The 12,466-nt window shown below is 37.6% G+C and overlaps 1 long non-coding RNA gene across 2 annotated transcripts; it reads right to left on the bottom strand.

Annotated features, from left to right (window-relative positions):
• Positions 1 to 2,074: 2,074 nt before the first annotated feature.
• On the bottom strand, positions 2,075 to 7,382 carry LOC149065085 (uncharacterized). Of its 2 annotated transcripts, XR_016195695.1 has the most exons (3): positions 7,311 to 7,382; positions 3,854 to 3,956; positions 2,075 to 2,236 (listed from the first exon to the last, which is right to left on the bottom strand). It is a non-coding gene; the product is annotated as an uncharacterized LOC149065085 (long non-coding RNA). The 2 variants fall into 2 exon arrangements; XR_016195694.1 differs by lacking the exon at positions 7,311 to 7,382 and having other exon boundaries at positions 3,854 to 4,137.
• Between the last annotated feature and the right edge of the window lie 5,084 nt (positions 7,383 to 12,466).

The following is a 12,466-nucleotide window of genomic DNA, read 5'->3' as shown; positions in this document are numbered from 1 at the left end:
AATAACTATTTACTATAATCGGTCACAAAAAATAAATTCAAATTCAAAAACTCATTCTGCCGTTAATTTAATGTTAAATCCAAGTTAATACAGTTTACAATGTCTGCTTTTTCTAGGTTGAATTTTGAGCAGGGATAGGTTTAAATATCTTCTTGCAAGACTTATTATTTGTAATAGATTTCTGCGTTCCATAGTATCAAATGAAATGCAAAAAAGATTGCTTTCCATAAATATGATAACGAGAACAGAGGTATTTCTATATGCCTTTTTTTTGTGCAATTCTTGAAAATTCTTCCATTAAGTAATAACAGAAATGAACCATGGCCAATATTAAAAAAAAAAACTATTGCTTTTTTTCTCTCAAAATTGCTCAGTTTCCCCTCTTACACATACATCTAATTTGAAAAAAAAAGAATTAAATTCCTCGCACTTAAGTACTCAGATACTTTGACCTTTGAAGACCGGACACACCCCGCTTCCCATCTCATAGATATATCGAAGCGTTCCCAGAGGATGGGCGTATAGTACTCAGATATTGTATAATCAATATCTGCGGCTTCAGACTTCTTTTAAAAATTAATCTGATAATTTCCTTAAAAAATGTTTATGGCATAACTACAATTCTCACGTAGCACACTAGTTGAAAAACTCTGATGCATAAGTTCTAGTTACATTCAGAATTCAGTTTCTATACTACTATACGAAACACTTATGTGTTCTGAACGTAAAAAATAGAACGTACTGCTACAAAAAGTAAGTGTGCCAGTTCAAAATATTTAATGTTATTTTTAATATTTGAAATAATTATTTGTATAATAATTTATTATAATTCAAACTCATCTGTTATTGTTATTAGATCAAATTTTGACTGCTAAGAATTATATAAATAAAATATTTACAGTCCATATAGCAGTAAATGGCCACCCAGATATTGAATGAAAACAATGAAAAATATGCAATAGGCTTGACAAAATTGTAAAAAGAAACATCACTGAAAAATATTATAAGTGGAATAGGTCTCTGGTATAATTTAAAATGAAAATTTGACTTTCTTGTATTCTTTCACAGGTGATATTTTTTATCCACAGAAAAACAAGGTGCTGCTCTTTCGATTTCAACTGTGGGAAATAATGCAATAATATCTGGACGTATTATGTAGACACATAATTTTGTACATGAACAAAACGCCTATTATTTCCTGTCAAACTCAAAAACCTTGAGCAATTATTTTTCTTTTATTTCTTGAAACAGGCATATAGTTATATGTATTTTTGAGAGCTTTTATTTTTTTAATTTTTATTATTTATTTTATTTTGAGTTTTATTTTTTTATTTATTCTTTTCTTTTCCAATTCTTGCTTTTTCTGTTTTCTCTAAGCTTCATTTTTTTTATATTTAAGCATTCGAGAAGTTGCTTCTGCAGGAATTTAGTCTCATTATTTTTTTTTTGTCTTAATATCTGTATGTAGATAGAAAAGAATTCTCTTAAAAGATATAGTATGTTTGAAAGCAAAATGTATTTAAGATTGTTCACAGAGGAGGGTATCACTTCAGCAAGATTGGTAGGCCTGATTACAATGTCACGTCATACAATTTGAATAATGTGAAAATGATTGACCCTAGAGTAGGCCGCCACCCTTTCAACTTCAAGTGCAATTTGTTTAACGTCTTTAAAGCACAATCAATTTTGTATTTAGAATATGAAATTATTACTCTTAGTGCAAAATGAAATGTCTTGCTTTGACTGATTATTGGCATCCTTTTTCCACCTAATTTTTTTTTTCAAAACCAGCGTGGACACCGAACGGCAACTGAAAGAATATAGCTTGGTATATGGTAAAAAAAGCTACAGAGTTTTCTCATAACTTTTGGTATATATTTTTTAAAACTTGAAAAAGGAAGCCTATTACTGGCATACTTACCTCACACTATATACAGGATTCTAGAAATTCAGGCCATTTGAACACACCACCAATAATTTTAAATGCATTTTATATGACCTGTTCAAATAAAACTAGTTCCAGTTTTCTGGGGTTTAAATGAAGAGAGCAAAGATAAAGCGAGCAAAAATAGAATTATTAGACATGATTTAATATTGCTCCATATACAAGTTCTTAAAGAGATATTTTCAAATATTGATAAATTTTTTTAACACAGCTGCAAACTTTTTATTGCACATGGAACAGGGTGCTTCATGCCAGCAAAAAATTTCAGCAATCTTATGTTTCAGACAAAACCTATAAAACATTGAAAATACATTTCTTTTAATTTATTGAATATTGAGAATATTTTGATAGTAGCCTACATTAGAGAAATATATTTTATGAGTATAATTTGCAGGTGCAACTTTTCACTGGCTCAAGCCGCACCCCCCCCCCCAACAATATTTCATGAAATCATGATAATTTTAAATAGGTATATATTGAAATGTTGAGCTGGTGTCCCACCAGTATCTTTGATAACTTTATGGTGTGAAAAAATCATATTCTCTAACATCAAAATAATCTCTCAGACCAATCACACGAATACCACAAAAAATAATAGCTACTGATACATTTGCACTGGATGTTGGAAATGTTTTGCATCAGCGGATGTTCATCTTGAACTTCACGTTAAAAAAATCTGATTTCTGGATTGATTTGGACTTTCTAAACAGTGACTGAAATTTACTGGATGACTCTTAGCCGAACAAATTCAGTTTTATAGAATGAAAATAAGACAAAATGTAGTAAAAAAATTACAAACTATGTGTGTGTGCATATACAAGAATATACTCAGATCTTGCTTTAAATCTTGATCTTTTGTAGAGGTCAAGATTTAAAGCAATGTTTTGTTCATTTGATAAACTAATTTTCAGGTTGTATGAATTGTCTATACTAAAAATATTGATAATTAATTTTCACTCTAAATTGTTCAAAACATGGTTTTTGAAATGAAAATTAATGCAGAAGCTCCACTAATTTTTGCTCAAGTTTCAAAAACCTAAGCACAGTTGCAGCAGGAAAAACTGTAATTTAAAAAAAAAAAAACACATTTATACTGTACTTATGAATATTCTTTACATTGTATCCTGAAATTTGATTTTACTCCTTATTTTATTGCAAGTTATATAAATAGTCTGCAATTGTACACATAAACTACAAACAAATGCACCACTTTGAAACCATTTTGTGTACAATTCAAATTATTTTTATTTCTTTTAGTTGTGTATGGAGACCTATGCTTGGACTTTCCATGTCAAGGTTTTATTAACTGTAAAAACAGATTATTTCAACGTAGCAAGGCCATATATATGATATGAGGGATATTCCAACTCAGCAATATTTCCTTCATGACAACCCTGTATAGCAATCAGCTGCACAATCACACTCCGAGAATAATCGTTCAATGCATTAACTTCATATATACTGCACATCTTAAATTATATTACAAATTATACAAAATCACCATCATTATTGTAGGAATTGTCTATACTAAAAATATTTGATAATTAATTTTCACTAACTTTTTCAAGGTTGAATTATACAAGTTTACCATTTTAACCACATTTGCCCCCATGGCAGTTGAACAAGGGCGTAGCGAGGGGGGGGGGGGAGGGTCTGGTCCCCCCCGAAATGTGAGAAAATGACCGAAAAAAGGGAAAAAGATGGCCAAATCCATTGTTCTGTCACTTTGGTCCCCCCCCCCCGAACGAAATTTCTGGCTACGCCCCTGCAGTTGAACATCAGTTTCCAACAGATTAGAACGCATGTTGATTCCTTTTTTTCTGATACAACTTTTATTTAAAATAATAAAATATCATAAAAGGTAAAATTCCAATTTAATGGTATTTAAAGAAAAAGAAAAATACTTACCGTTGCACATGATTTATTCGTGGAATAGTGCGAGACGACAGCATGGTATCATTATATAGGGAATTATCATTGTATCGCAGTTTCATTGTGTCATGTTTAACTCCTAGAAAAATTCGAAATAGGTACATGTGATATAAAAATTTCAAAGTATACATTTGCTTATTAATATTTCACAAACATACTTTGAACAATTTTAATCATAGCCCCTTGCATATAGAGTGGAAAGGGGAGCTGAAAAAGAATGTAATCACTGTTCACTTACATTAGAAATATACTACACAGAACCACATAAAAAATCATGCTCTGAGCGATTATGGGTCCAGATTAGTATATCAGAGGCCCCATGATCTATATATAAGTTAATGGGCTAATAAATATTTTCAACATCACCAAGTAGGCATGCCCCCCTCTTTACATCTTGAAGATGGCCCCCAGACAGGAATCTGGTAAGGTACCCCCAAATGGCGTATTCACAAAGAGGCTAAGTGGGCTATAGCTCAAGGCAAAAATTTCAAAGGGGCTGCAAATTTAAGGAATGACTGGTCAAGTAGTCAACTGGTCATGTCATTCAACCTTCCCACTCTACCAAGAGATCATGGAACTAAGTCACTATGCAGCAAAAAGAATGTGCAAGTACATGAGTAACAGTGTGTGCAAGCATAGGAGTAACAAAAAGTGATTTAGAGGGTGTGAATATGGGAGTGACCTGGAGAGAGCAAGAAATCAGGTGAGTGTGTGACAAAATGATCAGGGTTGTAGTGATTTAAATCAGCAGTTTAAATCATGATTTAAATCAATTTTTTTCAGATGTGAAAAATTATCTGTTGTAATTGAATAAAATTATTTATGCAGCTCTAAAGTGATTTAAATTGTTATTAGATTATTTTAAATATCAATTAATTTAAATGCATTTTCAAATATTTTTATATTATAATGTATATTATAAGTTGACTTAGAAAATCAAAAATTGCATGGCGATGAATGGATGGATAATGAATAAATTCTGTGTGTTATCAAATAGTGTGGTAAAGCCATCTATGTTGATACTATTGACACATCTGACTTATCACATGCTGGAAATTATTTAGCAAATGTGGTTTTTAGTTCAGTGAAGTCAACAGAAGAAAACTTCATATGTAACATATCAAATTTTGTTACTGCAAATATGGTTTCATTCAGAAAGACCCTGGATGAAAAGCTTGGCTTTTCGGGACTTACATATTGCTACAGTGCCCACATTTTAAACTTGTTAGTCGAAGATTTGGTTAAAACTGATGTAACAAAGCATGTTAAAAGTATATTTAGATACTTCCGCAATCATCTCTCAAAAGCATGGTATCATGTGTAAGGTGGAAGTGCATTGGTCTTCCTGCAGAGGTATGATGGAATACAATACTTATTGTGATTCTCTTGAATCTTATGTTAAAAATTCGTCAGTTGTTACCAAAGTTTGTGAAGACCACAGATCTCAGATAGTAACATCTCTAGTGAAATCTTAAATATTCATTAAAAAAGAAATGTCAAGGACATAATTGCAATTCTGAAACCAATAGCCAATTAATTAACTATTTTGTACAAAGGAACACACACACAACTGCTCCATAGCTGAATGTGTATTGGCATGGAAAAAGCTGCAATTGAAGATAAAAGAAGCATCAACATCAAACAATACAAAGGTTTTGTCATCAGAATATAAAAATATATATGAAAAATAATTAACAGATGCACACTTTTATGCATTTATTATAAGCTCGTCAGTGTTAACTTCTAATAGGGAATTAATGTCACAAAAGAAGAGAGAAATAAGGATCTTGAATTTATCGAACAAAAATGTGGCTCTGGCTTCTTTGCAATTACATTAGTTTTTGGGAAAGTTGGAACCATTTCATGATAAAAAAGATTTTTTAACCCCAAGGTTGTTGATACAATGTCTGATTTTGAGTGATGGAATAGTTTTTATAATGTTTTGGGTAAAGATACAATTACAGAGAGCGATATGTGATTTGTAAACATGCTAACTACAGCCAAATCATTGGCTGGGGGTCAGGTTTGTTAGTGTGTATAAGCATGGGATTGGCTTAAAGAGCAATGAACTAGGCTGTGAGGCAAAAAAAAGAACAACATAGAGTGTGCAAGCATGAGAGTGACCTAGAGAGTAAGGAATGTGGCCAGAGACAAAAGGAGTTACATTGTTATTGATGAAATATTTTAACACTGTATAGAATAGTGTGCCAAGACCAAAGAGCGATATTTTTATATAGCCAATTATCACATTGTGTTGAAGTTTCAGTCAAGTTTAACTCATAGCATGTAAAATTTCAAATAAGTATATACTATAGATTTCAAATAAATTTCCATGTTCATATTTGATTTATTACGTACATACTTTAAACAATTTTAAGCATGCTCCCTTGCATTCAGGGAAAAGGGGGGCATGATGATTGAATTCTGTCATGACAAAATTCAATAACTTTAATTTCTACATAAAAATATAATTCATATAAAATATACATAATATTATACAAAAGTTTACTTCAGAGAACATAAAAACCCCTGTCCTGATAGCCCACGGGTGAGGCTTAGGATACAAAATGGCAAAAAATCGGGCCTGTAAATAGGCTGGGGCATCGAGCCAAATGGAGCCTCACAAAAAATATGTTTACTTATTTTGCAACCTTTTAACAGGGACCCCATGACGGAACGCTACGACCTTGCCTTGCCCATGATCATTCAGTTTGACATGAAAATTATTGACAAGAAAAAAATATTGAGGGGGGCTGAAAATCCCTAATCGTCCCGTAGGCAGGAGGAATGGTGTGTGTTATTGTGTATATTCGTGAATATGGGTTGGGGGCTCAGTGCAAAATTTATAGGGAGCGCTCAACATGGCTCATCACAAGGGTGGGGCTGACAGCCCCCCCCCCCCCGGGAAAATACCATCATTTTTGATTTTTCCATGCTATGAATACAGAAGGGCCCCAGATCTTAGTCTAAGCGCCCTACCCCTGGATATGGGCCAAGGGCGTAGCTGGGAGGGGGGAACTTGGGGGTCTGGTTTTCCCCCCCCCCCGAAATGTGAGAAAATGATCGAATATAAGGGAAAAAGATGGCCAAATCTATTATTCTATCACTTTGGCTCCCTCCCCCTCGAACGAAATTTATGGCTACGCCCCAGATGTGGGCCATAGGAGCTCAAATAGCCTCAGCTCCAAGGTTACGGCACGTACGGCTCAAGAGAGAGTGCCGTGACAACCCTTATTTATTTTTTTTACATTGTAAATTCACTACAGGGGGCCCATGTTAACATGATCTAAGGGCCCGCCAAAGATCACAGCCCAGCAGGAGGGAACGGATTTATCAAAAATGACGGTAAAAAAAAAAAAAATAAGCATTGACAATATCTAATACTTGGAAAATTTATCATACAGTTCGATAGCAATAGTGAAATAATGCTTACCCTTTCTCTAAACGCTGTCTTCGGCGTCAACTGTTTCGTTAATAAACAATAAAACGCCGGCCTTCGCAGCTTGTAACTAACGCCGTGCTTTCAAAATGGCCGGCTTTGTTGATGCTTACTGACAGGGGAGAAACGTGTAGTGTCCTATACCGTTCTTTGTCGTTGTCGGTCGTTATAAATGGCAAGTGCGACGTTATGATGGGCGAAAAATTTAGATTATTTCAAAAGAAACAAATTATCGTTTAAGATATTCTCCTTCGAAACGAAATGCTGTAAAAGTGAGAGTAAAACTATTTTAGAGAAAAAAATGAAGGTATTTTGGCGTTTACCGACTGAATACATTTTTACTATACCGTTCGGTATCGGACACGTAGAAATTTTCGACCTCTTTCGACGCTCGGTATCCACTCGACGAACCGGCGTCGCATCGACGTCGATCCGACGCATGCCGATACCGTTGTGCTACTGGGGATCCTTATCCATGGCCTTTTTTTTATTTTGTAAACAACGTGGGAATGACCATGGATGCTCTCAAGAAGTTTGTTTCACTCAATCTCAGAAGTGCACTCCCAGATTCCACATGCTTATACAACTCATGCAGAAATTATTCCAGACTCTTTTCATCCCGGAAATGGGAAGTTATGTTTCACAAACTGATCGTTAACAGAGCACTACTTAACAAATACTTACACTTTATTCGATAGAAGGATGATCCGTTCTGTTAATATTGTAACATCCCTGAAACATCAGAGCATTTTCTTTTTGACTGTGTTCAATATGCTCATATTCGTAATATAACTTTCCTTAGATGTAAGCCTCTCATAAAAAACTGGAAAACTTTTTGTGCTGTGCCGAAAGATCAAGCTACTCTTGAAAAATGTTTGTCCTCTTCCAATCGTTTTTGAACCGTCAGTTTATTTTAGGTGTTTGCTTATGTTCTATCAGCTTTTTATTTTTGGACTCGCATTCATCCAGAGACTTCGCGTCTCTCTTCATATGTGATCTCCTACATGCTGTGACACTCATCTTCACTACAGGGAATGGCCATAGATGCTGAAAGCCCTGAATAATCGAGTCAAGTCAAGTGTAAACAATAGTGTTGGGCAAAACGGTTCTTTTCCGTGAGCGGCTCTGAACCGCTCACTCACCAAAATGAACCGCAGCTCTTACACGGCTCTTTTGAAGAGTTGATCAAGAGCGCCATCTAGCGAAGGGTTTTATAAACTCTTGTGATTTAACCTCCCCCGCAAACAATATCTAGATTTTTTTTTTCAATTACAGCACACTGCGTTTACGCTGCAGTTGATGGACACGCGTTGCGTTTCAATTAAAAAATCAACCAGAGAAATATGCAAAAAATCAAGCTTTTCTCTCTCTCTCTCTCATTCCAAAAATAATAATAATAAACTTTTTCCCTTAGGGGTCATTCAAGTATTACGTCAGCATCGAGAGGGGGTTTCGGATTTGCTGACTTTTGATGATAAGGGGGGAGGGGGGGGGGTTTGAAGGTTACTTACGTCATCAACCACCCGTTTCTGAAGATATGGGGGGGGGGTCAGTGTTTTGCGACTTTTGCTGACAAATGGGGGGGGGAGTGAAAAATGGCTAAAAATCTGCTTACGTAATACTTGAATGGCCCCTTATAGAAGATGGTTTCGTGCACTAAACCAGACACGTAAGATGGTCAGTGCCGTCTCAAGGCATGGGCCCACCCGGGGGTCTCAGGAGAAAAAAAGCCTCAGAAAAGTCATTTGGCCCGGGGGCCCATGTTGCTCTTAAGACGGCCCTGAAGATGGTGAGAAAAAAATCTCCATATTACTGTATTTGCATGAACATCCATGTTCTCATTTACGTAACAATCGATAAACGATTTGTATTCATCTCCTGTGTCGTCTTCATGGGCGGAGATACGGGAGGCGTGGGGGGGGGGGCATTGCTCTTCCCCAGCGTCAAAGATAGAGTCGACTGATCTAATGTATAAATGTATATGTGAATTGACATCATCATCATCGTGCCGCCCCCCCCCCCAGACTTCCAAGTCTATCTTTGCCTATGGTCGTCTTTTTTAATATGCCGGACAGCTTTTGATGTAGATTTTCGAGACATCTCACATAAAAATAAGCAATCACCGTTTTTTTTCTCTCGCACAAAAGTCATTTTGTAAGGAGTCGCGAAAGGTTCTCGTACGGAATACAGCCTTTATACCTAGCTAGGTATAAAGGTGTAGACTACGACACATTAGGAAAAAATACTTCGAGAGTGCGGGTTGGGTTCACAAGGGGTTACGTTGATAAACTTGAGTGATAACAACTCCCCCTCCAGTTCACAAAAAAAATGTATTAGTATAGGCCATTGTTCCCACCCTTTTTTTGTCCCAACGGCCCCTTCTTCAGAAATTTTGTTCTCCCATCCCCCCCCCCCCCAACGCAATCTAAGCCATAGGATCCTATGTTATACCCGTAGCTTCTACCGCCCCCGGAACACTCCATCGCCCACGTTGGGAATCACTGGTATAGTCGCAAAGGAAGAGGTCGACAATCGTCCCCCCCCCCCTTTCTTTTATTCATTATAATAACGACTGAAATTACATACGAAATTTTAATTGAAAAATCACAACTGAAACAACAAATTACATTGCGGTTGAAAATTATGAATGCAGGGGCGACTGTTCAGCCGCGTGATCCGTACGTTCACATGGGATATCGCAGTTAGAGAGATTAAAAAGCAAAAAAAAAAAAATCTTATGTACCCAAAAAAATTAGAGAAATGGTGTCTGTCCGCTCTAGGTGGGGTGCTAAATCCATGATGAAAGGGCAAAAACAAATATTATTGACCAAAAAAAAATTAGGGTAAATGATTTGTCTGCTCGTAGGAAAGGCATCAAATCTGAAGTGAAAAATCGAAAAAAAATTAGGGGACATGATTTCCGTCCACTGTAGGAAGGGGTTGGGGCAAATTTGTCACGATAGGGCAGAAAAAATTTATTGACCAAAAAAACAATTGGGGAAAATGATTTTTGCTGGAAGCCAAATCCGACGTTGAAGAGCTAAAAAAAATTTATACTGGTCAAGAAAAGAAAAATCAGGAAAACGATTTCTGTCATCTCTAGGAGGAGCAACAAATCCGAGCTGAAGAGCAGAGCCGTAATGAGAGCACCCTCCTCCCCGCCCCCTCCCCCCACCAATCCAGGGATACGCACCTAGATACTTTTTAAGCCGGAACAAACTTGCATTTCTGTGCCCCGTATAATGTAGCAGGAGCAGTTAAAAGAAGTGCATTCCTCTCCCCCACTAGTCCAGCGCCCGAGCCCCAGACCCCCCCCCCCCCCCTTAGTTGCGGCTCTTCTCTATCTGGCTAAAAATTACTGCCTATCAATTCAAAGCACTCCGAATCTTGGAAATTTGAACATTTTATTTTCAGGAGATCTGCCTCTTCTACACCTCTCCTCCCCGCGGACGTGCCCATGCGTAAGACTGCACTGGTGAGTAGACCAAATAACAATAATAATAACAACGAGAATGAGATTCCTTCCCCTTCAAGAGATGCATTCAATCCGAGGTAAAAGAGCAAAAAATAATAGTAAATAAAAAAGAACGCAGGGAAAGGGGAATTGTAAAAGCCTTTTGTGCAAAAAAAACCTTGCAAAAGGGGGAAAAAGAAAGCGTGGCCAACGTCTTCTTAGAAGGGAGGGTGGGGACTTGGGAAGAGACTAGTTGTTAAGTTCTGCAGAACAGTGGCAAGCGAAACGGCTCTCGGAGGCCTTTTAAAAGGACACGGCCAACACCCACTAGAAAACATCTCTAAATTCTGAAAATTCTCTAGTAGGTGTTGACACGGCTCACTTGAATTTCTGCGGCTCGCGGCTCGTCACGGTTCATTTGTAGCCAATAGGAGCAGGCAACACAAGCGAAAAAAGAAGCGATTCACGGCTCATTTTTGACCAATTACAGGAGGCGTTTTAACAGGCAACGGTTCACTTTCATTTCTGCGGCTCTCGGCTTGTCACGGTTCATTTGTAGCTGAAAGGAGCCTGCAATATGAGCGAAAAGTTCGTATTCCGCCACTCCCCCACTGGGGGAGGGCTGAGTTCGCAGTTATTCTTACCCGGACCGTAACTAGAGGGGGGCAGGGTGGAGGGTGACGGTCCCGGGCGGCAGAATTTAGGGGGCAGTAGTTTTAGGCGGGGCAGGGGCGTAGCCAGAAATTTCGTTCGGGGGGGAGGGGAACCAAAGTGACAGAACAATGGATTTGGCCATCTTTTTCCCTTTTTTCGGTCATTTTCTCACATTTCGGGGGGGGGACCAGACCCCCAAGTCCCCTCCCCTCGCTACGCCCTTGAGGCGGGGGTACAAAGAACACCATTACAAGATAGTCGAATTTTATCATTATAAATCGTTGTGGGGCACCGAAAATGATGTTTGCCCCGGACGGCATAAATCCTAGTTACGGCCCTGATTCTTAGTTTTCTACTTTCTAACACTATAAATTAACTATAGAGGGGCCTTGAAAAGTCCCGGTCGGGGGGCTTGCTACAGGATGGGGGGGGGGGGGGTCATGATGATATACAGATTTATGGTTTTTGACCCTCAATCTTTTCATACTTCCGATCTCCCAGTTTTGAAGCCCATTTGATGAATACGTATAATTCGTGTCTGAAACTTCTTTTGGTCTGGGCCGATTTCTGCATTGACGAGAGGGTTTGCCCAGAGCCCCTTAATTATGTTGGGCCTCAGAAAAACCACTTAGCAGAGGGTCTCTTAAGACGGCCGGCCCTGTTAACGAGTACAGGCATCCTGGAAAGTTAGAATAGTCAAAGTTTTTAATGAACCACGCCTTTATAATTTCTAATATATCATGCTATCATTTTTATAATATATAATAATAATAATTTTAAAATCAATAACGCGACGACCATGTGAAAACCATGTAACTGACATAAAATGTGCGGAAAGCCATTGTTAAAACCAAGATAATAAGCATACTATCAGGGGCGTAGCCAGAAATTTCGTTCGGGGGGGGGGGACTACTTTCCTTTCGGGGGGGGGGGGGACCAAAGTGACAGAACAATGGATTTGGCCATCTTTTTCCCTTTTTTCGGTAATTTTCTCACATTTCGGGGGGGGGGGGACCAGACCCCCAAGTCCCCTCTCGCTTCG

This window comes from Pholcus phalangioides, unplaced genomic scaffold, assembly GCF_987345545.1.
Source record: "Pholcus phalangioides strain wild (caught in Gottingen) unplaced genomic scaffold, Ppha-v1.0 ptg000041l_1, whole genome shotgun sequence".
Lineage (NCBI taxonomy): Eukaryota > Metazoa > Arthropoda > Arachnida > Araneae > Pholcidae > Pholcus > Pholcus phalangioides.
The sequence above is the reverse complement of the archived record's forward strand: the minus strand, read 5'-3'. Positions and strand labels throughout refer to the sequence as shown.